Genomic DNA, 22,583 nt, shown 5'->3' with positions numbered 1-22,583 from the left:
AATTTACCAATGCAACCAGTCCATTTAGATATTCATGCACACTGCCCTGCTGCAGCTCAGCCCAGCACTCAAAATAAATTGGTGGATACTTGTTACAATGGGTCTGTGCAATTAATATTCTGGTTACAATTTGAATGTAGTATATTAGAGTTTCATTTATAGTTGGACTGAGCCCATGTAGAAGAGATGCTCTCTCAAATACAAAACCTTTGCCCAATAAACACGAAATACACTTTGCTTTTTCATCCCACTAAGTAGAGATCAACAAATAACAAATGTGAGTTCAACTAATGTACATCAGGGACATTCGCCTATTTCCTCACCCCATTTACTTTTTTTATACGGGGTATGGTGAAAGTAAAAAATTGTTCATAGTGATGCCATTGTTCATAGTATGCCACAGATGTCCATCATGACCATTTCTCAGCCCATTCATAGAAATTGTTTTAACCATCCCCATGAAAGAGAGTAAAAATTAGGAATAAGGATTACTGTAGTTCCCAGAAGAATCCAAAACAATTTATGTATTTCAAGAGGAATCCTATTATGGGTAAAAATAATCTCTAGTTTGAACAGGAGCGGATACTTCACAATGAAGGAGCGTCGCCCCCCTGGCCAAGCCAGCAGATGTATATCATAGTCTAGTATACTATTGTTTTATTTTTCAGCTGCTGGCTCAGCCAGCAGCATGTTCAGGGAGGGGTGGGCTGGGCCATGTGAGGGGTGGATAAGAGGGGGCGTGGAGTACACTTAAGTGCGCATGTGTGTTTGGCCGGCCGTCTTAGGACAGCCAAACACACATGCGCACCAAGGTTTCTCCACTCCCATGCAGTGTCTGAGTGGCAGACCAAGCCACTCAGACCAGTCCTGGCACTGCTATCATGCTAGGTTTAGCATGACAGCAGCACCAGGATTGCAAGGGGAGCCTGTGCTGGTGTTCCAGGGACTGATGGGTCACCAAAAGATCAGAGGAGCGAAGCATCAGGCGGTGGCGCCGGGAACGGTAAGTTTTATTTAATTATAATTTTTGTTATTTCACAGTTCCCCCATCACCCTCCTACCTGCCCCTTTCCTTGAGATTTGTGGCCGCCGCCACTGATTTTGGATCTACTTGTAGAAGTATTAGTCAGAAATCCCAAATTCACCCACAGATGTTGGACTGTTTCTGGTCCTGTATGAACAAATGTTGATTTACAGTATTTCGTCATATCCACTAATACTTGAAAGAATGCAAAGAGGATTTTATAACACGCTTTCTTAAAAACACTAGACACCCACATTTGATCAAAATAGCCTTATAATCTTAAATAACCATCTCAAAACAAAAGTTCCTGAAGGTCTGATTGGATTAAACTCCCTCGATAACTTGCCCATAGATGTCCAATAGTAGTTCTGAAGTTAGATATGGCCATCCTCCCCGCAGAATTGCCAGCTGCAGATTTGTATATGCCCACCTGCCCCTTTTACGACCCCAAATGAAGCTAAGATGGCAGTGCCAAGTCACCTCCAAAAGGATCCAGGTACACACAGCTTAAGAGCCCTACATTTAGGCATTGAGGAAGCAGGGTCCCCACGACCAAATTAGATTACCTGATTATAGAGTTTAGCAAATGTTCCCAATGCATTAATAATATGATACATGTTGCTAACTTACACTCATATAAAATATTGAATAACCTAGAATAAACAATATCTTACCTTCGGTAATCATATTTCTGTTGGATACATAATCTTCCTTAATATTCTCTACCTTATGACTACTACTTCTATGCTTCAGATTGGCCTGGGAAACCATTTTACCAGCAATCACTCTCCAGCACTGCATGGTTGGTCTACCAGCGACTCTGCTGTCAGATGTGACACCTCCAGAGTATATCAGGCACCCACTAGCGCGTTGAAATTAGTTTCTGATATTATTTTCTGTTAAAGATTACAAATATGATCACGTGGCTGATTGGCAGATGTCAGCAACATGGACACTTGGAAAGCGCTGCCAGGGTTCTGGCAGAATTTGCACAAATTACATCAAGAGAGTCTTAGGTTCTAGCAGATTTTGATACAGAGGATGGCACAATGTGAAATGATACATTTGGTCACAAAGCCTACACAGGCTAATCATCCACTCTGCCCTGTCTTGTAGTCACAGTGGTGTATCCTATGCAGCCATTCTTTCTCACTGACAGGATGCAGACAAGGGAAGAAAGTTGGAAGGGTGATGAACAGGGCTATATAAAAGGCAAAACCTATCTGGAAAGAAAATAGTTTAAGGTGGGAAACTGAAGGGGCCTGAGGTTCTCTGACTTTACAAGCAGAACAACAAAACTAGGATACTTTCTGAATTGCTTGGGAATCATTGAAAGCTTACATATAACGGCAAGTAACCTTCTGTTAGGAATAGAGAGGCTACACAACAGGAAACGGGTTATCACCAAATAATTCAGAGGCAGGTGTGACAGCATGCCTTTACCATTAGGGCTATCAAAGAGCAGGAGATAGCATCTGTATACTTGACCATAAGTATGACTAAAGCCTTTAGATGTGAGACGTTATTGAATTAAGTATTTGAATACTTTATCTATCTGCAGATTTCTCACCTTGGCCCTCATTACAAGAAAAGCAGTTTTCGGGCCGGACCGCCGTGTTTAAACCGGCCACCAGAACGCCAGTGGTCGCGGTACAGTGACTGCCACATAACGAGTCACGAAGAGGAGTCCAACCTAAAACAGCCCGAAATTTGACACCGTCAGGCCGAACAAGGGAGTGAGAGAGGTGGTCCCACCACCAGCAACCGCCACGAAACTGACCGCCATATTACGTGCCACTCTTGTGCACGGCGGTCCCTACACACCAGTGAACCCGTGGCAGTTTGCACTGCTGTGCATTGTCCAATCAGATCGCGTTGCAGCAATGGGGGACTAGGGCCCATGATGATTTTCAACGGCGGTGATGGTCAGGTACGTGGCAGTCGTCACCCCCGACATCATCCCCCACCCAGACGACCCCCTCAACATGGGCTGCAGTGTGACCATGTCAGGTAGGTGGGCCGACTGTAATGGGTGGTGGGTGTGTGCCTGCCGTACATGTATGGCAGTCCACAGACCGCCAGGGTCGTAATGACCACCCTTGTGTTTATTCCCAGAGGTGTCAGACTGGATCCAGAAACTTTAAACAGTATTCCTGCATACTGGTTATGTGGCTCCATGTCAGCATCATTCTACAGCAGAAGTGACGAGTGTAGCCCCATATAAGGGCCACACATGCGCAGAGCTCATCAGCAGTCTGGCATGACCAGTGCGCAGATCTCTAAATTAGGACCTTTTGATATGGAAAAAAGACCAATTCACAGAATGAACAGGTGCGAATCTGCAGTTAGATACAGTATCCACCAGAAATACTGTTATTGAAGATAAGCAACTTCTTCTGATGGATACTTCTAACCACAGATTCCTCACCTTGTGAATAGATACCATAACAGTTTGTTCGCAGATGGTGGGTCTGTGAAATCGCTCAGACCAAAAGTCCTTCAGGACACAGTATACAAAATGCCCCTCTCAACAGACCTAACTGTTGAGACAATAGTGATTTGTAAATGTATGTACCAACCCCCACATAGCCATCAGATAAATGTTCAGGACAAGTACCCCATCCTAGTAGTGCAGTGGTACCAGTCTTAGCTCTGGTAAATGAGTTTGTAAGTGTTCTGGAGGTTGCTTCATCGCCAGTGAGTAGCAGATCTTGCTTTAGAGAACAACTGTTCAGGAGATGGTCCATTTTTACACTGCTTTGCCCTTCTTCGGATAGGAGAACCCTAGAAAAAGCTGATCATCCACCTGATGCTCTTTGTTTTTCATCATAAAAGCTTAGTTCCCTCTTAGGGTCCAAACAACAGAGTCTCTCTTCTTTTTAGAGAGATGAGATGAAGCCAAGAATGCAAGAGGGTGTTAGCCTGTCCGACATGAAACAGAGTGACCACTTTTAGCAAAAAGGTAACTTGGGTTCTCAACACCAACGTATCTTGAAAAAATGCAATACAAGGTGGCTTGACAGAGAGAGCCTGCAGCTCACTCATGCCTAGCTGATGTGATGGTGATAAGAAAGTCCATTTTCAGCGTCAGAAGTTGTAATGGACAACTGTGCAGCAGTTCATAAGGAGTGTACATAAAAAAAGTCAGAACTAAGTTCAAGACCCAATGTGGCATCACAAAGGGTTTCAGCAGAAATAAATGTTGCAACCCTTTCAAAAGTCTCATCATAACAGATTATTTAAATAACGAATGCTGATACTCTAACTACAAATAAGCCAATCAATAGGCTTTAACAGTGCTCAAAGCAAGTCCTTGCTGGCCCAGGAAAAAAATAAAAAAAAAAAATTCGGACAGCTTGGCTTGTAGTGGGGGTTCATGTGTTGGGTGCTACACTAAACCATAAATTTGCTTCAATCATTGCCACACACCATATTTCTGGAGGGATGCTTCACTGCCATGATGACATTGATGACCTCAAGAGGATAATCGAAGGAGGTCAACTGCTGCTGCTGCTCAATATCTAAGCATGGTGACACAAATTGTGCAGGCCTGGTTACAGTACCCTGCCCTGATGCTGTGACAGAGATCCTTCTATGGTAGAAGATTGATCAGAGGACAGATGTTCATGCTCAAATGTTTTGGGAACCACACTCTCCTGGCCCTATCCAGTGCTACTATGAAGACTTGGGTCTAGTCATTCAGGAGCTTCTTCAGAATTTGGGGCAGGAGAGGAAACAGTGGGAAGACATACAGGAGCTCTGAGCTTCACTCTATGCAGAAAGAAGCTCCAAGAAAGGGCTGGCTTTGAAACCCCAATGAGCTGAAGTGCTGACAATGCACATTCTCTGCAGTGGTGGAAAGATCGAGCTAGGATTTTTCCCATTACTGGAGAACACCCTGTGACACTTGTGGGTGTAACTGACAATCATGATCCTCTAAGCATGGCTGAGCTTGTTCACCTTATGTTTAAAGACCCCGCAAAGTGGTTCATTACCAAGGAAATTACTTGGTGGTCTAGTCACTTCCAGAGGTATAAAGCCGCCTGACCCATGACATCATCCAATACTGTTTGTTGCAGTATGACATGGAGATGGTGTTGTTGATGAGCACCTGCACCAGCCTACAACAGCAAGCGGATCACCCTCAACTCCAAAAAAACGTTGTGGAGTCTAATATCTGCTGGAGACCCGAGGTCTCTGATCACCTCTCCAGGATGGCCACAACAGCACAGATAGGATGCATATGCCACCAGTAGCTCCCACTGTAGATCTTTTGCTGTCTACTTCGAAATCTGGATACAATCAACCTATTCACCTGGTGCTGTACCCACTAGGACCTGAGGTCCCATTGTAGAACTCCATGTGACACCTGATATGTTTGCCCAGTAGGATGCAGGAGGCCAATAATCCAAGCAGCTGCAGAGTCATCTGCACTGAAACCCAGAACATAGTCTGAAATATTGGGATCATAGCCATACTCTCCGCTCTGGGTCAAAGGCATGAACCATATCATATCCAGAATAGCTCCAGTAAATTGGAACATCTGTGATGGAGTGAGGTGTAACTTTGACCATTGATAGTAAACCCCAACAACATTAGGAGGTTTGGTGTCACTGTGAGGTATTTGACAACTGCATGGGGCAAGCTCACCTTCAAAAGCCAGTCATCGAGGTAAGGGAAGCCCTGACCACCGAAGGCGTCTTCAAACACAGCCATCACTTTCTTGAACACCTGAGGGGCTCTGGTAAGGCCAAAATGGAGTACTGAGAACTGAAAATGCTCCTGGCCTTTTGTCACTTGCAGATAGTGCCTTTATGCCCGAAGGACGGGGCATGGGTTTAAGGGTCCTGCAGTTACAATGCCTCTATTTAGTCTCTGGGGGTCTAGGGCTGACAAGACCTGAGCTAAACTGAGCATCTTGATGTTTTCCTTCCACAGGATGGCATTGAGAGGGTAAAGATCTAACATAAGACTGTAAGAAATTAGAATATTATTTGCGGCAGATGATCACCCACCTAAAGGAATAATCATCACCCTTCATTAAGGTGAACCCTCAAAGTCACTATATGAAATTGAATTCAACCTTTTGTTAGCTATGTTACAAAGCAGACAGATTGAACTTAAGGCAATGTGTAAAGTAAATATGCAGTACCAAAACAGTGATAGATTCAAAATGCAAAACAATAAATTAGAAAAATAGAGTAAAATCTAATAAACAAAATGACAAAAATCCAATAAGGGGAACCGAAAATATGATTTTTTTAAACGTTTTACATAGAAATAATGCCAAGAAGCAAAACGTGCCAACCTAGGACCTGAGCACAATTTGAGGTTGACTGTAATGGAGCATTGATCAGATACATCAAGCAGGTTTGATCAAAGATTTTCACCTTCTGACGTCATCTTATGAATTCTAATCCGGGCCATAACAGTTTTAAAGCCCCCCAGGCCCTCAGGGGAGGCACTTAGAACCTCACAGGGTGTCAGGAAGAGGCCAGCAGTAAGGTCCTTTCAGGAAAGGCCTCTTGTAGCTTGTTGAATCCCTGTAGCTTGGCTATGACTCCTGGAGTCCACATCTCTGTCCTGGGTGTAAGAGGAAGCAGGTCCAGTGCTTCATGGCTCCTCTCAGGCCACAAACAGCAAGCCCAGTCCTCTTCCTCTGGTCCAGAAAGTGTTCTGAAGTGAGTGCCTGGAGTTGTCATATTTATGCCAGGTACAAGATAGTAGGTTGGAACGATTCCTGGGCATACCCTAACCAAAGCGGTAAAAGGTCCTGGAGCCAACCCTGCCCACTTTGTGCTCTGAGGGCTGGAGATTTGTGCGAGAAGTGTAATATGGCACCCCAATGTCCATCTAATGTGACACTCTAGTTTGAAGCAGCCCCTTCACCCCAAATAGACCCTGAGACAGTAGTCTGGTAGGACAAAAATACAGTTTTCCAGCAACCAGACAGTGATAATACAAGAATTATCTTAGTATCCTGCTCCCATCCTTTCAAGTGTGCCCCCAATATTATATGTAAACCCAGCAGACCCATCAAGCAGGATTTGACACTCTAGAAGGATTTGACACTGCAGTGTCAAAAAGGATGCCCACAGGCCCCACTCTGCATAGTCTGTGGTGTTCAGAGGAGTTACCTCTGCCAATTTAATCAGCCTATTGTTTGCTCCTTCATAGCTTTTTTTTACATTTATTCAAATGCTAAGTTTTGTCTGGGAGTTGGACAGCAAATGCAAATTCGACTGTAGGTACTTCAGGCAAGGAAAGGGCAACTTTCTTAAAGTTACTTTTCCCTAATATTTATAACAAATTTGACTATCATTGAATTGGATTTTTAATAACTACTGAAAATAGTTGTTTAAATATGTTTCTAGCTAGTCCCATCCCTGAGATACAGTATGAGTATTTTAATCTGTACCCTAGTTTTATACAAGGACAGCAGGGTTGCTATAGTAACAAACAGCTTTTGGGCCCTAGTCACTGTAAGGAAATGTTAACATTAAAGTTCTATAGGACAGATGTATCAAAGGGTTTTTCCCATTCTGTGTCAATGGGAAAATATGTTCGTACATATGGCGCTATATGTCCTACTTTTAAATACCAAGCACCCTGCTTTGTGGGCTATAAGGCCTTCATAGGAGTGACATAACTAAAGTGCATAGAGTAATAAACCAGTAACTATACAGTGGTCAGCAAAATGAGAAAAATCACAGGTGACCATGTAGAAAAGGTATTTTTCCTACAAAGACAAAGGCTTCTGTCCTTCTTCGCTATCATGAAGTAGCAGAAGTAACACTTGGTTCCTACTTCGAGGCCAGAACTCTTATTATAGCCAATTTGGTCAAGTTCCTGCATTTCCAGCTCCATCGATAGGTGGTCCTCCACCAACCACTGTGAGAGTGGTGGAAGGTGTGGTGGAGTGGAAAGAAAAGGGAAGGCATAGTCTCAATAGCCAGTTTGGAGGACCCTCTTTTCTGAAGTGATGGCCTGCTACCCTTGGATGAAGAATCAGATACTGCCTCAGAAACGCTGGCTATCTGCCAGCAAGGACACACTAAAGTTGTTTTGCAACTGCTGCTGGAGGGGGTGATATGGACTGAGCTGCATATTGTTCTTGCTGTCCTTGGCATTGTCTTTGAGAACCACGGGCTCAGCCACAAAATCACTGAAAGGCCTGTTGGGCTGGTGGAGGGGCCAGGAGAAACTGGAAAGGCTTACCATAGTCACATAGAGGGTAAGATTGTTGGTGGATTGTCTGATGGAGTGCAAAAACCCAAGTAACATGTTGTGGTACTGCTTTCCTTACACATTTTCAGGTCTGTATTTGATGCTAAAGAAGCAAGAGCCGTCAAATGGCATGACCATCAGGGACACTATGACATTCCCGGAGAAGCCCAAAAACCTCATCTAGGCATGGTGCTGAAGTGCCACACTGGTACCAAGTCCTCAACCGAAGCAGCAAGTCATGTCCAAGCCATAATACATTTACAATTTTGCTCCATTACGACCATCCTGAATAACACCTGAAGGTTATCTGGAACAGCAGGTAAAACATATGCCACTGTGTCCCAATAGGGTGTGGGTCTCTGAGACAGCTGGTGTTCAATGACCTCAGAGCAAGGCTCGTAGAGGGGAAAACTGGTGTCCCAAATATCTCAATTCATTTCGATTCACAAGCGTTAAGATTATTTTTACTCGGGGCTGGTGGATGTCTCTACCGCCAAACTCTCTGATGTTATTTAGTTTAAGAAAGGCTGAGTTGTGTGACGCAGGACAATAACAATAAGCAACTTGGCTATTAACAGGTGGACCCAACATAGTTTTACCCAAGTGCCCAAAAGGGTAGCCATGAGGGGCTTATTAAATGGCAACAGAGGTTCTGTATGGATCTGATGAGGCTGATGAACCACATTCAAAACATTAGCCTTTACCTCCATGGTAGCTGTGAGTTTAAGAATTCTGCTGCCCTTCAGCTAATGACTGCAGTAGTAGGGCTGGGGACGATACAAGGCCAGAATCTGGAGAGGTATTGAGACCAGTGTCATCTTGGAGTTCTTCATACCAGTTTTCCTCATCATATTTTGGGATATAATCATCCCCTTCATCATAATTGTCACTGTGTGAGTTAGAGGCAAAAAGATTGTACAAAGTTTGGGCCCTTCCCAAAATAGCAATGTGTCAAAATCGGGAAGATTGCCTGTTGGCTGTGTGCCAGTTGGATGGATTCTGCTCTGAGTCCGGTAAGGCAATGGGCCGTAAATATACTACCTACTTCGGTGTTGATGCAAAGGGGAAAGACGCTGGACCTGAAGCCTGCAGTGGAACTGGTGATGAACCCTATATGAGTTCTAGGGGCACATATGGCACAAAGGGCACACATGCAGCAGAATTCCAACTGGAGGCCCCTGCAGATCCAATAAAGTGCCCAAAATATATGCAGCATAGCCTCTCTGAAGACCTCAACTTGCTGAGATATAGTTGACAGATCTGGGAACCTAGGGTCCATCGGAAATAGATTCAGAATCAGATTTCATGAAGACCAGGAGTGAAACCAGGAGGTATGTTGGCAACCTCTCACCCTCCTTACAGTCCAAGAGTGGTGGGAAGTGGCCAATTCCAGCTTTAATTTGTTATGATTTTTCTGGGACTTCTGGGACTTATTCAAAGGCAATGACCTTGACGATAGTCTGCTGCAGGAACAATTTTGGGAGCAAGATTGGGACTTTCCTTTTGACTTTGAATGGCCATGGCGTTGACTCTTCTTATGTCCAGTGATGTGAAGTTTGGCCACACAATCCCTTATTGCTTTCTGCTCTCATTCATCTGGGCACAGGTCCTGGAGTTGTGCTCCAACGTCAGGCACAGAAGACACACTTGGTAAGGGTTTGTCAAGGACATCTTTTTGCAATATTTCCCAAACAGCTTGAACATCTTACCTTGCACACTAGTAAATTGTTCGATGAAATGGGAAGGTATTGAAAGCAAGAAGGTATGGAAAGCAAGAAACTGACATCAGCTGGCATGGGTGGTGCTTACAAGCGGCCTCACTCATCACTTACAGAACAGAATGACGTCAGTGCGCGGCCCACACAATGCTATCTGGATCAAGTCTGGGGGAATATTGACAAGGTGAGTGATCTGCGTTTACAAGTATCCATCAGAAAGGGGCCCACTCAAGTTTCATAGATCGTCTAAACCAGCATAAATTTTCTGAATCTCAGAAGTGGTGTTCAATAAGGGAGACAGTACCTGTCCTTGTCCCTTCACCTCAGAGATTACTTTGTCCTCTAGCAGTCAGATAACCCTTTCAGAGGACTAGATGTGCCTTTTTGTAGCCTTCTACAAGAAAAGGTGTTTACAGCAACTGCACACCCCTCTCTGTGGCGTCCTTGCATGGATGTTTCTCTCTAATAAAGCTTTGTTGTAGTTTATTTATTTAAAACATGCTCAGCAATGTTCAGACACATTATATAAACAATCAATAATGAAGCCCCTCTAACCTTCCACCTACTTATATTTTGTGAAACATTGCTTACTGTTTAAAAACAATAACAGAGAAATCAGGTTACCAATTTCTATGAAGCTCTGTTCATTATTATTTACAAACAATAACGTCTCAAACCAGGTGAAAATGATTATTATATTCAAGCAAGCTGAATCACCATGTTGCGATGATCAATTATCTCAACAACATTAATAATTGTGCATTTATATTTGAAACATATATCTTAATAAATGAACATATATAATTACAAAAGGTAGATACTTATAATACAAAATATAAGATATAATAGGTTGAATGGCTGCTGACTAGGCTTTTGCTGGAAACAACAATTCCCTCTGTTGTCAGATACGATTGTATTATCTGACACCTCGCTTCCCAGATATGTGGAATGAAAAAAGGTTCATACATGAGTACTATACATGTGCTGTGGAGAATAAATTATATGCTTTGGTTTCTGGATACTTCAGTCAAAGGCCTGTGCAAGGTGCATCACTGTCAGTCTAGTCTTCTTTATCCTACCACAACTGTGCATATTAGTAGTATCCAGGTCCCACAGCCCCTCTATTGCACCCAATCTAATGCTAATCGACAAATGCAGGTTCCTCTAGATTTTGGGCATAAATTGAACATAGGGCTGATGCAAATGTTAGTCAAATTATAGCCTACCTACCGAATCTGTGCTAGCCCTGATAAAAATAAAACATAAAATGTCAGGAAGGCCACAGTCTAACTTGTTTATTGAAAACAGAATTAATTGTGCCCAGTATTCAAATCAATCACTGGGCTATTTATCAATTTTGTTAATTGCAGTCTATTCAGTATGTAATTCCATTCAATCTGAAATATTGATCCATAAGAATGAAGAAAACAAAGTAGTCAAAATTGCAAATACGATTCATTCTTTATTTTTGGATCTTTTCATCAATGTTTAAAATCCAATTATAGCAAACACGTTTCGTCCATTCAGGACTTCCTCATGGCTCATTTTGTTTTTAATAAACGTAATGTAGTTCTGGTTAAGGGTATATGGTGGCTGGTCTCCAGATGCTCGTGCACTCAGTTTCAATCCTTACAATAACTTTGGCTTTTTGTAACTAGAGATGGTGATTGTGTGCAGTGTTTTTATTTGTCACAGCCTATCTTGTATTTAAGGCAAAATAGCATACAGCACAGCAAGATAGTTGAAAGACATTTGTCATTTAACTAATTTGAGCTCTCATTAGAAAAGAGTCATCTAGAGCATAGTTCTAATATCTATAACATTCGAGACAGTTTATAGGTTTTCTCTCAATACCAGTCTATGGAACCTAGTCACCTGTCAGAAATATGTTACTTTCAGTAGAAATGTACCTAAAAAGCAGGTGGCCAGATCTTCTCCCCAAGGAGGAAGAAGGCGTTCTTAAGGAGGAGATATAATTTATGAACACATTATTTAGCTCCTTATTTGCCCAAAGTCTTGCTTCCGGTTTCCAGAAATTAGAGCATGGTTATGGTTTACAAATAGTGCAAATGTCCAACTGTGAATGTCATGGTTCTGGGCGTACTAGTGTCCTAAAAGTTTGCAAGCCTATTAAAAGTCAATGAGTACTCCAAATAAATATGAAACAAAATCCATGTTATGTCGTGTGACCTGGGGCACACCATTTCACAGAGTAATGAAGAGGTCTTCAGGACGAACCCCCTCCCAAATTTACACTTTGTGGTCCTGACCACGACGTCATGACCAAGTGAATAAATTGTGAAACTCCCAGCCAGGAAGTTAGTTACAGACAATCCTGGTGTCCTGTGTATTTCTCTATTGCAACACTCACAGCATTTTAACATTGTAGGCTGAGGCCTGGGACGGGAAGGGGACCGCGTGTGCCTGAGACCGCACACAACCATCCATATTTGTTCATAAGTAGTAACACCGCACTCTTTGCCATACATTTTTTACACAACAATACTGTAATATTTATAGGAATACATTTTATGTTTACATCCTCAACATAATGAATCTCGCTGTTGTAAATGAATACAGCAACCCCTTAAATTGTACCTGTATGGGAGTTAACCACACATCAATCTGTACTCATTAAGTTACATTCTTAAGCGCTATCCTTATTGGAATATGTGTCTCTGTAAATATGCAATATCAGGAGCATAGCGACTGACCTCATTTTGTTGTTACTGCCAGTGCTTCCATTGATACTACATTTCAGCTACATGTCCTCAATGAAGAAGTAGAATACATAATCCAGCCTCATTTTTCCTGATAGGGCCACGAAAAGCCCTGACGATCATTCATTTCATAATTCAATAGAAAACCTTCACCTCAATGCTTTTTGGTTTGTTTTCTGCATCGCCGCCTTCACTTGTCCACCCACAAGTCCCCAATTTTCTTACCTTCTCTTCTATGGAAAGGCACAACTCTCTGTATCGACAGTCTTCATAATTACAGCAGTCAAGGGGGTCTGCCTTTCACCAATTTAATTACTATATCTTTTAAGTTGAAGCCAAATTATTATAACATTTATCAAAGCATATTTCTCGCAAATACTGTTCAAAAGCCATCAATGTCGTAGCATTTCGCCTGACACAAAATCAGCCACTACTACTAATATGTTTATTCCACATCTGAACATACAATGGAGTGTTTACCCGGGTGACTCTTAGTGTACGTGATCTTCTGTGCACATGGTTTGGAAGACAGCTGTCCCTTGACATATGACCCATCGCTGGGGCAGTTCCATCAGTACAGCTTTAGCTCTCAGAGCTGTAATGTGACCAGTCAGCTGGCATGGTTTCCATCGCCGCTTTAGCACGCTCCTTGTGTAGTCAAAATACCCAGAGAACAACACATCCTCAACATTATCAGGGCTACGAGGCAAGGCCGAGTTAAAGACGTAATAAAGTAACCAGAAATGGTTATGGTTTATTTGGATGCTTCTGCGGTTTGAAGGGTATTTGATGGGCATGCTGCACCCCTAGTGTAACGTTCCGATCCAGAAATGCTTTCTGTAGCAATGTTCTCGTGGAAGCCAGAGGGTCAACGCTTTCATTCCCTTCAGGACTTCCAAACAAATCGAAGGTTAGATCATGTTGATCAACTGTCAAGGTCGTTCGACTTGCCATAGACCCCCATCATTTAATCACTGAGCTGTGCTGATTGGTTTGCAGCTACTGCTGTTATCACTTCAGCTTGTAAGGCTCTTTTCTGCACCTCAGTAACTTGAAGAGTAGTCTCCTATACATTATTATTGATACAGTATACAGCTTTCATCTGCTGATTTACGCTAGAGTGGACGCAGAACATGCTTTGATTCTTTCTGGGAAAAGGTGAACAAACTGCATTATTGCAGAGAAGGAAAGTTCTCGGGAACTGTTGGGGGGAAGGTGGGGGATGAATAGCAGCTTCGGCATTTTAATTCCACATACCATTCTGTGCATCTTTATTGTGATTGCAGGCTTCTTCCTACCGTCGTCTTCCTGTACCTCCTCGTCATTTTCAAAAAATAAATAAAGAGGGTCAGATTGAGAATCTGTGCCTAAGGTCTCACATAAAACTCCTCTAAGTTAATATGATAAAAAATGAGTTTACATTCATATGTGAGGCTGGATGGTCAGATGGATGCCTTGTTAATGCTGAACTGACTCATCACAAAGATTGCTGCCATCTGGAATCTCCAGATATGCTTCATTTTATTATCTCACCTGTCTGCTAAGAAGCTTTATGGTTATATGCAGGTATATGAAGTTGTCTATCATAGGGGTCCATCTGTGACAGATCACTGTTTCTAGAGACAATAGAGTGACTAACTGTGCTGGGAACTTACTTCCTTGCCAATAATGTGGATTCATTTTTCCTAGATCCCACTCTGCTGGATTGAGCTGCTGCTGTTCCACTAATTGAAATGAATGCAAGCATTCATAGGATGAACAGAGATTGTCCGATCAGCTAAGGCTTCTCCTATGAGGCAATTGAAAGGTTGATGAGATAGCATAGGAACATGATAGCTTTAGGTGCCAACTAGGCTTTAGAATGGACTCCTACTTTGCACCCTTTGTGTTAATACTTTTCTTGTTTGGCTTTTTGCCTCATTGAGCTTTTGCAAGGTATCGTCTCCACTGACAGCTGCTCCTGACCAGCCACAATTTCCAGTCTGACAGGTAACTGCTTGGTCACCTTCACTTTTGGAAGGTGATCTTTCTGCCTCCTTCATCCGTTTGCAATGCCCGTCTGGATCTCAGCCTACTGGAATACTCTGGCACTCCTGGATTCTTCAACAATTGATGAAGGCCTTGCACAGATGCATCTAGCTGAATGATTTTAGCCTTGGAACACCGAAATGCTCTCTGATGCCTGCTTTTTTACAGGCCTGGTCTGTCATTATCAGACTTGGGCTGTCGTATCACATCAGGGACAGACGCAACTGGGAAGGATATGGCCAAAAAGGCAGGGTGGGAGATAAACACACTTCACAGGTCTTCCATCAATGCTAGAACCGCCTCATGAATCCAGTTGCCACTTATGTTATTTTGGGTCTCAGCCTGGTTATTATTTTCAACATCAGAATTGGTAGGGAAGATCGTAGCTGGACATCTAGAGCTAGCAATTTTAGTTTTTTTTTTTCTTCTGCTGGACACCTTTTCCCATCAAGTTTTTCCAAAGATCCCTCTCTTCCATTTTGTTTTGCCCTGCCCGCTATAGTGCACTCCATAGATTCTGAAACATTACACATCTCAAAGCCATGGTTGGTCTGAAACTGACTACAAAGTTGAGCCAGCACAGTACATCCATAGTGTCAAGCTCACAGCCACAACAAGCTGTGAATGCCTCCCTGAAGTAAGGTTTCATCATTTTTCTCCCTTTCCAAATGCCAGTGATGTTCAGTGATTCAATGAGGAAATACAGCAGAGCAAAAGCACAACTCTGGGAGTTTACTGTTCCTAGGTTGTAAAAACTAGCAACCTTCCAATGGTTTTCTGCTTTCAAACTGCGAACTCCCAATGACTCACATATGCCGCACATCGAACAAGCCTTAGCAAAGCCAGTAGGTCTGTCTTTAATGTGATAATGCAGGCAAACACAGATATACATGAATACTTTCCATGCTTTGCAAGCACAAATGAAAGTAGTTTAGTAGGTTAAATAAAGCTGTCCCTATTGATTTTTCCAACGCTGGGGAAAAAGTCACAAAAAAGAATTACTTTCGGCATAGACTGCATATAGGAAATAAAGATCTGAACGTGACAAAGAGTTTGATGACTGAGTGTACTTTTTAAATGTGAAAAAGTCCTTCTTGCCTTCCACTGGAAACACTTCCTAGAGGGCGGAGACAAAGCCCACTTCACGTACATTTTAAAGAACTGGTAACAATAGATCTTGTGGGGAGCTGCTTTGTCATATCAGAAGTAACAAGCGTCGTTAACAAAGCCAAATTGTCTTGTATTTTGGCTGCCAATGCCAATCAGATGAAGTGCGCAAAGAAAAAGGAAAAGTAGTTTCCCGAATGAAAGCAGTACAAGTATACAAGTCACTGAATCAGAAAGGATGGCAAAGAAGTACAAGATACTTAGCTTTGGTAATGCTCTTTCTGGTTGATACTCTATCTGACCACATATTTCTCACCTTTAGAATATTCCAGGCTGAATCCAGGTTTTATTTTCAGCAATGCTCCCAACTCACCAGTAGTTGATGTCATATAATTTTGTGGTGACTTCGCACTGCCCCTGATATTCAGAGCGGAGCAGCATATAAGCGCCACCTTTTGCAGATGCAGAGCACTTTGAACAAATTGCACCTGAAAGTGTTTCAAAATCTAAATGGACTTTTTCCAAAAGATGGAGGGCCTGTGGAGTAGACTTAAATTTGGAAGTCTTACTGGTGCAAGTGGGCAAAAAGACCGTCATGTGAGACCAGGCTGTCAGACCAGTAGTGTTCTGTGAATGTGTGCACCAATGCCCACGTGCAGCTTGGCAGATATCAGTGCCCTCTTTGCCAACACCACTGTGGTGGCTTTGGCCATGATTGAATAAGCCTGCAGGCCTTCTGCAGATTCATTCCTTCTTAGCCAGTGTGTAGCAGACATTAATATAGAGGACTATCCACCAAGACAGTCCTCATTTGCACCACCTTGCTTTTCATGGTCACAGTGAACCCCAAAAGGAGCTTATCATTCTCAAATAGTATCTTATATAAACAATGAAGAAGCTAAAAGCTCTGTTACTGTCAAGCCAGTGCAGCCTCTCTTCCTCTTCAGAGGCGAATGATAGAGCAAAAAATATCGGCAAGGTGATTGATTAACCTACATGAAATGGACATACCATCTCTGGCAGGAAGGCATGGGTCTGCAACACCAATTTGAAAGTGGTTTAGGGAGGCTGCACTAGAGAGCACCTGTAGCTCACACATTCAGTGAGCAGAAGTGATAGTGATAAGAAAGACTGTCTTGCTCATCAGAAGCATTAATGAACAATTGGTCATAGGCTCAAATGGTGTGCACATAAGGGATGTCAGCACTAGAGCTAGGTCCCACTGAGGCATGGTGAATGGTTCTGGAGGGAACATATGCATTAGGCCTTTCTGAAAACAGAAAACACCTGGCAATTTAAAGAGAAAGGGGTTGTCAGGAAAGCATAAAAAAATGTCAAAACTGCCAACACGTAGCCCTAAACTGCGCCCACTACGAGGTTGTGCTAGGTCAATGGCAAAACAAAGTACAATACATCAGAGAGGTTGGCTTACAGAGGGTTTAGATGATGTACTGCACACCAGAACACAAACATTTCCCAGTTCCCAGCATAGATGGAATCCATGAATGGGTTTCTGACTGCAAGAATGACATCATCCATTTCAGGTCGTAGGCCCAATCCAGGGCCATTAAGATGAACTTGAAACTGATCTGTCCTGATTTTCCCCCAGAACGTGATGGAGGAGAGATAGTGGTGGAATGCATGCAGGAGAACCCTATCCCATCGTGGACAGAATGTGTTTCCCAGTGATCTTTTTAGAGGACACACCAGTATGCATAAGCTTTCAAACTGAGCAATTTGTGACAGAGGTGAACAAATCTAGCTAGGGCAAGCATCACTGACTGAAGGTGCCATATTCCACCTTAGGATGGAGACCTCATGCATGGTCCACCAGCCAATGTCTGCTGTGGTTGTCTGCCCTTACGTTTTGGCACCCAACTAGGTGTTTGTTTAACAGAAAGATCTTCTACCAGTCCTGCCACCTTTAGAAGTGTACAACCTCCTAGTACAGGATCCAGGACCCCACCTCTTCCTGCTTATTGCAGTATCAATTGGCAGTCATGTTGTCCATTAGGACCTGTACATCCCTCCTCTTGATGGTCAGTATGAAGGTTTTCAGGACCAAACGGAATTCCTGATGCTCTAAAAGTCTTATTTGGAGGTGGCTGTCCACCACAGCAGGTAGTGTCACGTCTGTCATATCCATGTAAACTGGGTAGGGAAGGGAAAGTGGCCAGCCACAGCTCAGGTCGGTACTTGTCTGCCACTTTATGAGGTCCTGAGCTGTCTTGTTTGGGATCTGGGCAGAATACAAGAGGCAACCCTGGTGCTGGGCCTATTGATTTTTTAGATTCCATTCCATGGCCCGCTTTTGCCATCTGGCACAATGGAAGCGAAGGATGCACAAGGGCAGGAGCCCAAAAACCCACAGAACCAACCTCACCAAGACCCAGAATTAAGCCTGAAATCTAGGGATCATTGTCTGAATGTCCCATAATTGTTGCTGCATTGGAAAGGCATTTTCCAGAGGTGGTCCGTGACTGACTGCAGTGAGCCCACCTTGAGCAGCCGGTCACCAGGATACAGCAATACATTGATAAGGTCCAAGGGCAGCACGGCGAACTAGAAATGTTTTGACCCCACCATGAACTACAGGTAACGTCTGAGGGACTGCAGAAAGGGTACATTAAAATACTCATTCAAGTCCAGGAACATCACCCAGTTCCCTGGATCCAATGCAGAGAAGATCTGAGCCAGAGCCATAGGAAGAATTTTAAAAAGGCATTTAATCTCCAAAGGATGAGTATAAGTCTGAAGCCTACATCCTTCAGTATGAGGAAGTATCACAAACAGCACCGCTTACCCCTTTCAGAGTTTGACACCTTCTCAATGGGTCATTTGGGCAGCAGAAGATTCACTTCTTGCATCAAGATAGAGGCGCGGTTGTCTGAAAATAACTCTGGTGCTAGGGGAAAAAATGGGTGGATGAATGAAAGTTAGGCTGTTTGCACCCACGGTGCAAGAAAGAAGTGTAGTGCTGTATTGGACCTGCCCATCACTGATGAATAGTGAAAATGTTGCTTTCCTAAATGGGAGAACTCTCATCCAATTACAAAGTTAGATTGCTCTGCATAGAATTCCTGCATTGAATCTACTAAGCTCTTGAATCTTTATGCAAGCTAGGCCTATGAGGAAGCCTGAATTCTTCATATGTAGGGACCTGAATGCTGGATTCCGACGCTTGGGTTGGCTTGGCTCATGCAATGAGTGCATCCAGGTCCCAAGGGTGTCACTCATAACATTACAGGGATTTGTAGCAGAGATTCAGATGAGGGTATGTAAACTGAAGGCTGTGATGTTACTTATGACAAAGAGAAGAGGGGCAATGCACTAGGGATGGGGTTCCCCCCAGGTTTAAAAATTGGCTATGAGACGCCGCCTACTACAAAGAACAATTAGAGGCCTTCTGGGAGATGATGTTGGTCAGGTCCAGGCACCAGGCCATCTGGGGCCCTCTAAGAGTGTACCTTCGAAAGAGGAAGAGCATCTGCAGCCAAATGATGGCACAACAGCTGAGCAACCAAGAAGCACCTGCTGCATGTGTGGGGATTGTCTATTATTTAAGAGGTAGGTTTTTAGGTGGAGACGACAGTAAGGTGTCATTTGGACCATTTAAGCTGATGGTATGTAGTGAATATGCCTTCCTGATTAATAAGCACACACGTTGTTATTTGCCAATCATAATATTTGTTTTCTAGGCCCTAAGCCTGAGACATTTACACATACTCTAAAGAATTACTGTTCACATGCTGGCATACACTTAAGTCCGGCTTCTATGAAACATGTATGTATTACCAGGAAAGTCCTGCCATATGATGCACGTCTTAATAATTATTTACCCCAGTCACATATGCCTTGCTTTCTTTATTAACTGTAATCAATTCCTGTAACTATAATTAACGTATTACATCTGCCATTTATATCGATGTAATGGAAATATCTGTTCTGGATTTTCTTTTTGGAAAAACGAAAAGCCTGACTGTTTTAAACTGTTACTCAGTTCTTCAGACCATATTGTTTCATGGTGTTGTTCTTCAGTAGGTTAAGGGAGCGCAGAGTTTCAGTCCTTATATATTCCATACGACGATTCCTCTTGGGCCAGAAACTCTCAAAATCGCCATCAGTTCGGTGTTATTTATAGCCGTGGGTTGGAGGCTAACCCATTACTTCAATCAACCAAAACACTTTGGGCCAGATGTAGGAAGCGTTTTGCATGGCGCAAACTGCGAAAATCGCAGTTTGCGCCATGCAAAACGCGCATCGCAATGCTCATTCCCATTTTGCGAGTCGGTACCGACTCGCAAAATGGGAATGCGACTTGCAAATAGGAAAGGGTGTTCCCTTCCTATTTGCGGCTCGCACCGCGATGCAGAATTGCTTTTTGACCACGAACGCGGTCGCAAAGCAATTCGCAGTTACCACCAGTTTCACACTAGTGGTAAACCGTTCGCAAAAGGGAAGGGGTCCCTATGGGACCCCTTCCCCTTTGTGAATGTCACCATTAATGTTTTTTCTGAAAAACCAAAACCAAATGGTTTTGTTATTTTTTTTTATTGCAACTCGTTTTCCTTTAAGGAAAACGGGCTGCAATACAATACAAAAAAAACTGCTTTATTTAAAAAGCAGTCACAGACATGGAGGTCTCCTGTCTCCAGCAGGCCACCATCCCTGTGAGTGCAGGGAATATCAATAGGGTCGCAAAATGCGACCCACCTCATTAATATTAATGATGTGGGCCTTTGCGACCCCATTGAGATTCGCAGGTGGTATCTGAGACACCGTTCGCAATTTCCAATTCGCAAAATCGGATTTTACTACATCTGGCCCTTTGTTCGGTCTACTGAATTTCTTCATTTCTACTACATCAGTATTAAAAATAATATGATTGCAGTCACTATTTAAATTAAGAGCATGAAATTACTTTTTCTAGTGCTAAGTTGCAGCATTTGGATAGTGCTTACAACCGCTTTGTAAGGCGCTGATGCACTTAACCACACAGATAGCAAGCTATATCATGCAGAGTGTCGGGTCCGGAGGGTGTTGTTATTGTTTTGAGCCTATATGGGAAATGTCTTCATGTTGTGTATGGTAACCACAGAGGTGCAGTTATTGAGCTATAGGTTGTAGCAAAGGGCAGCAACTGGCAGACACACAAATTATAATTATAGTAAGGACTAACCAGCTCAGACACAGTGGAATGCTGTGTGCCCATACACCAAAAGTGGGTGGGGGTAATCCGAGAAGGACAAGTAATAGATATGGCGATGTGCACCAGACGCAGATGCTGTTGAAGGAGTAAAAGGATACCAAAAGGGCAAGAATGAGAACTAGTGACATAAGCAGTAGACAGGCATCATTTTATTATATTTATTTATGTATTTGTTTACTTTTCTTTTTAACCCCTTCACTGCCAGGCCTTTTCCCCCTCCTGTGCCAGGCCAGTTTTTGCCTATTTGGGGCAGTTTGCGCTTAGGCCCTCATAACTTTTTGGCCACATAAGCTAACCAAGCCAAATTTGTGTCCTTTTTTTCCAACATCCTAGGGATTCTAGAGGTACCCAGACTTTGTGGGTTCCCCTGAAGGAGGCCAAGAAATTAGCCAAAATACAGTGAACATTTCGTTTTTTTAAAAAAAATTGGAAAAAGTGGCTGCAGAAGAAGGCTTGTGGTTTTTCCCCTGAAAATGGCATCAACAAATGGTTTGCGGTGCTAAACTCAGCAGCTTCCCAGCTTTCAGGAAAAGGCAGACTTCAATCAGAAAACCCAATTTTTCAACACAATCTTGGCATTTTACTAGGACATACCCCATTTTTGCAATTTTTTGTGCTTTCAGCCTCCTTCCAGTCAGTGACAGAAATGAGCATGAAACCAATGCTGGATCCCAGAAACCTGAACATTTCTGAAAAGTAGACAAAATTCTGAATTCAGCAAGGGGTCATTTGTGTAGATCCTACAAGGGTTTCCTACAGAAAATAACTACTGAAAAAGAAAAATATTGAAATTGAGGTGAAAAAAACATCAATTTTCCTCTACGTTTTACTCTGTAACTTTTCCCTGCAATGTCAGATTATCGAAAGCAATATACCGTTAAGTCTGCTAGACTCCTCTGGTTGCGGGGATATATAGGGCTTGTAGGTTCATCAAGAACCCGAGGAACCCAGAGCCAATAAATGAGCTGCACCCTGCAGTGCGTTTTCATTCTATACCGGGTATACAGCAATTCATTTGCTGAAATATAAAGAGTAAAAAATTGCTATCAAGAAAACCTTTGTATTTCCAAAAAGGGCACAAGATAAGGTATTGAGGAGCAGTGGTTATTTGCACATCTCTGAATTCCGGGGTGACCATACTAGCATGTGAATTACAGGGCATTTCTCAAAAAGATGTCTTTTTTACACACTCTCCTATATTTGGAAAGAAAAAATGTAGAGAAAGACAAGGGGCAATAACACTTGTTTTGCTAATCTATGTTCCCCCAAGTCTCCCCATAAAAATGATACCTCACTTGTGTGGGTAGGCCTAGCGCCCGCGACAGGAAACGCCCCAAAACACAACGTGGACACATCCCATTTTTTATAAAGAAAACAGAGGTGTTTTTTGAAAAGTGCCTACCTGTAGATTTTGGCCTCTAGCTCAGCCGGCACCTAGGGAAACCTACCAAACCTGTGCATTTCTGAAAACTAGAGACCTAGGGGAATCCAAGATGGGGTGACTTGTGGGGCTCGGACCAGGTTCTGTTACCCAGAATCCTTTGCAAACC

Source organism: Pleurodeles waltl, chromosome 1_2, assembly GCF_031143425.1.
Source record: "Pleurodeles waltl isolate 20211129_DDA chromosome 1_2, aPleWal1.hap1.20221129, whole genome shotgun sequence".
Lineage (NCBI taxonomy): Eukaryota > Metazoa > Chordata > Amphibia > Caudata > Salamandridae > Pleurodeles > Pleurodeles waltl.
Note: the sequence above shows the minus strand (reverse complement) of the source record.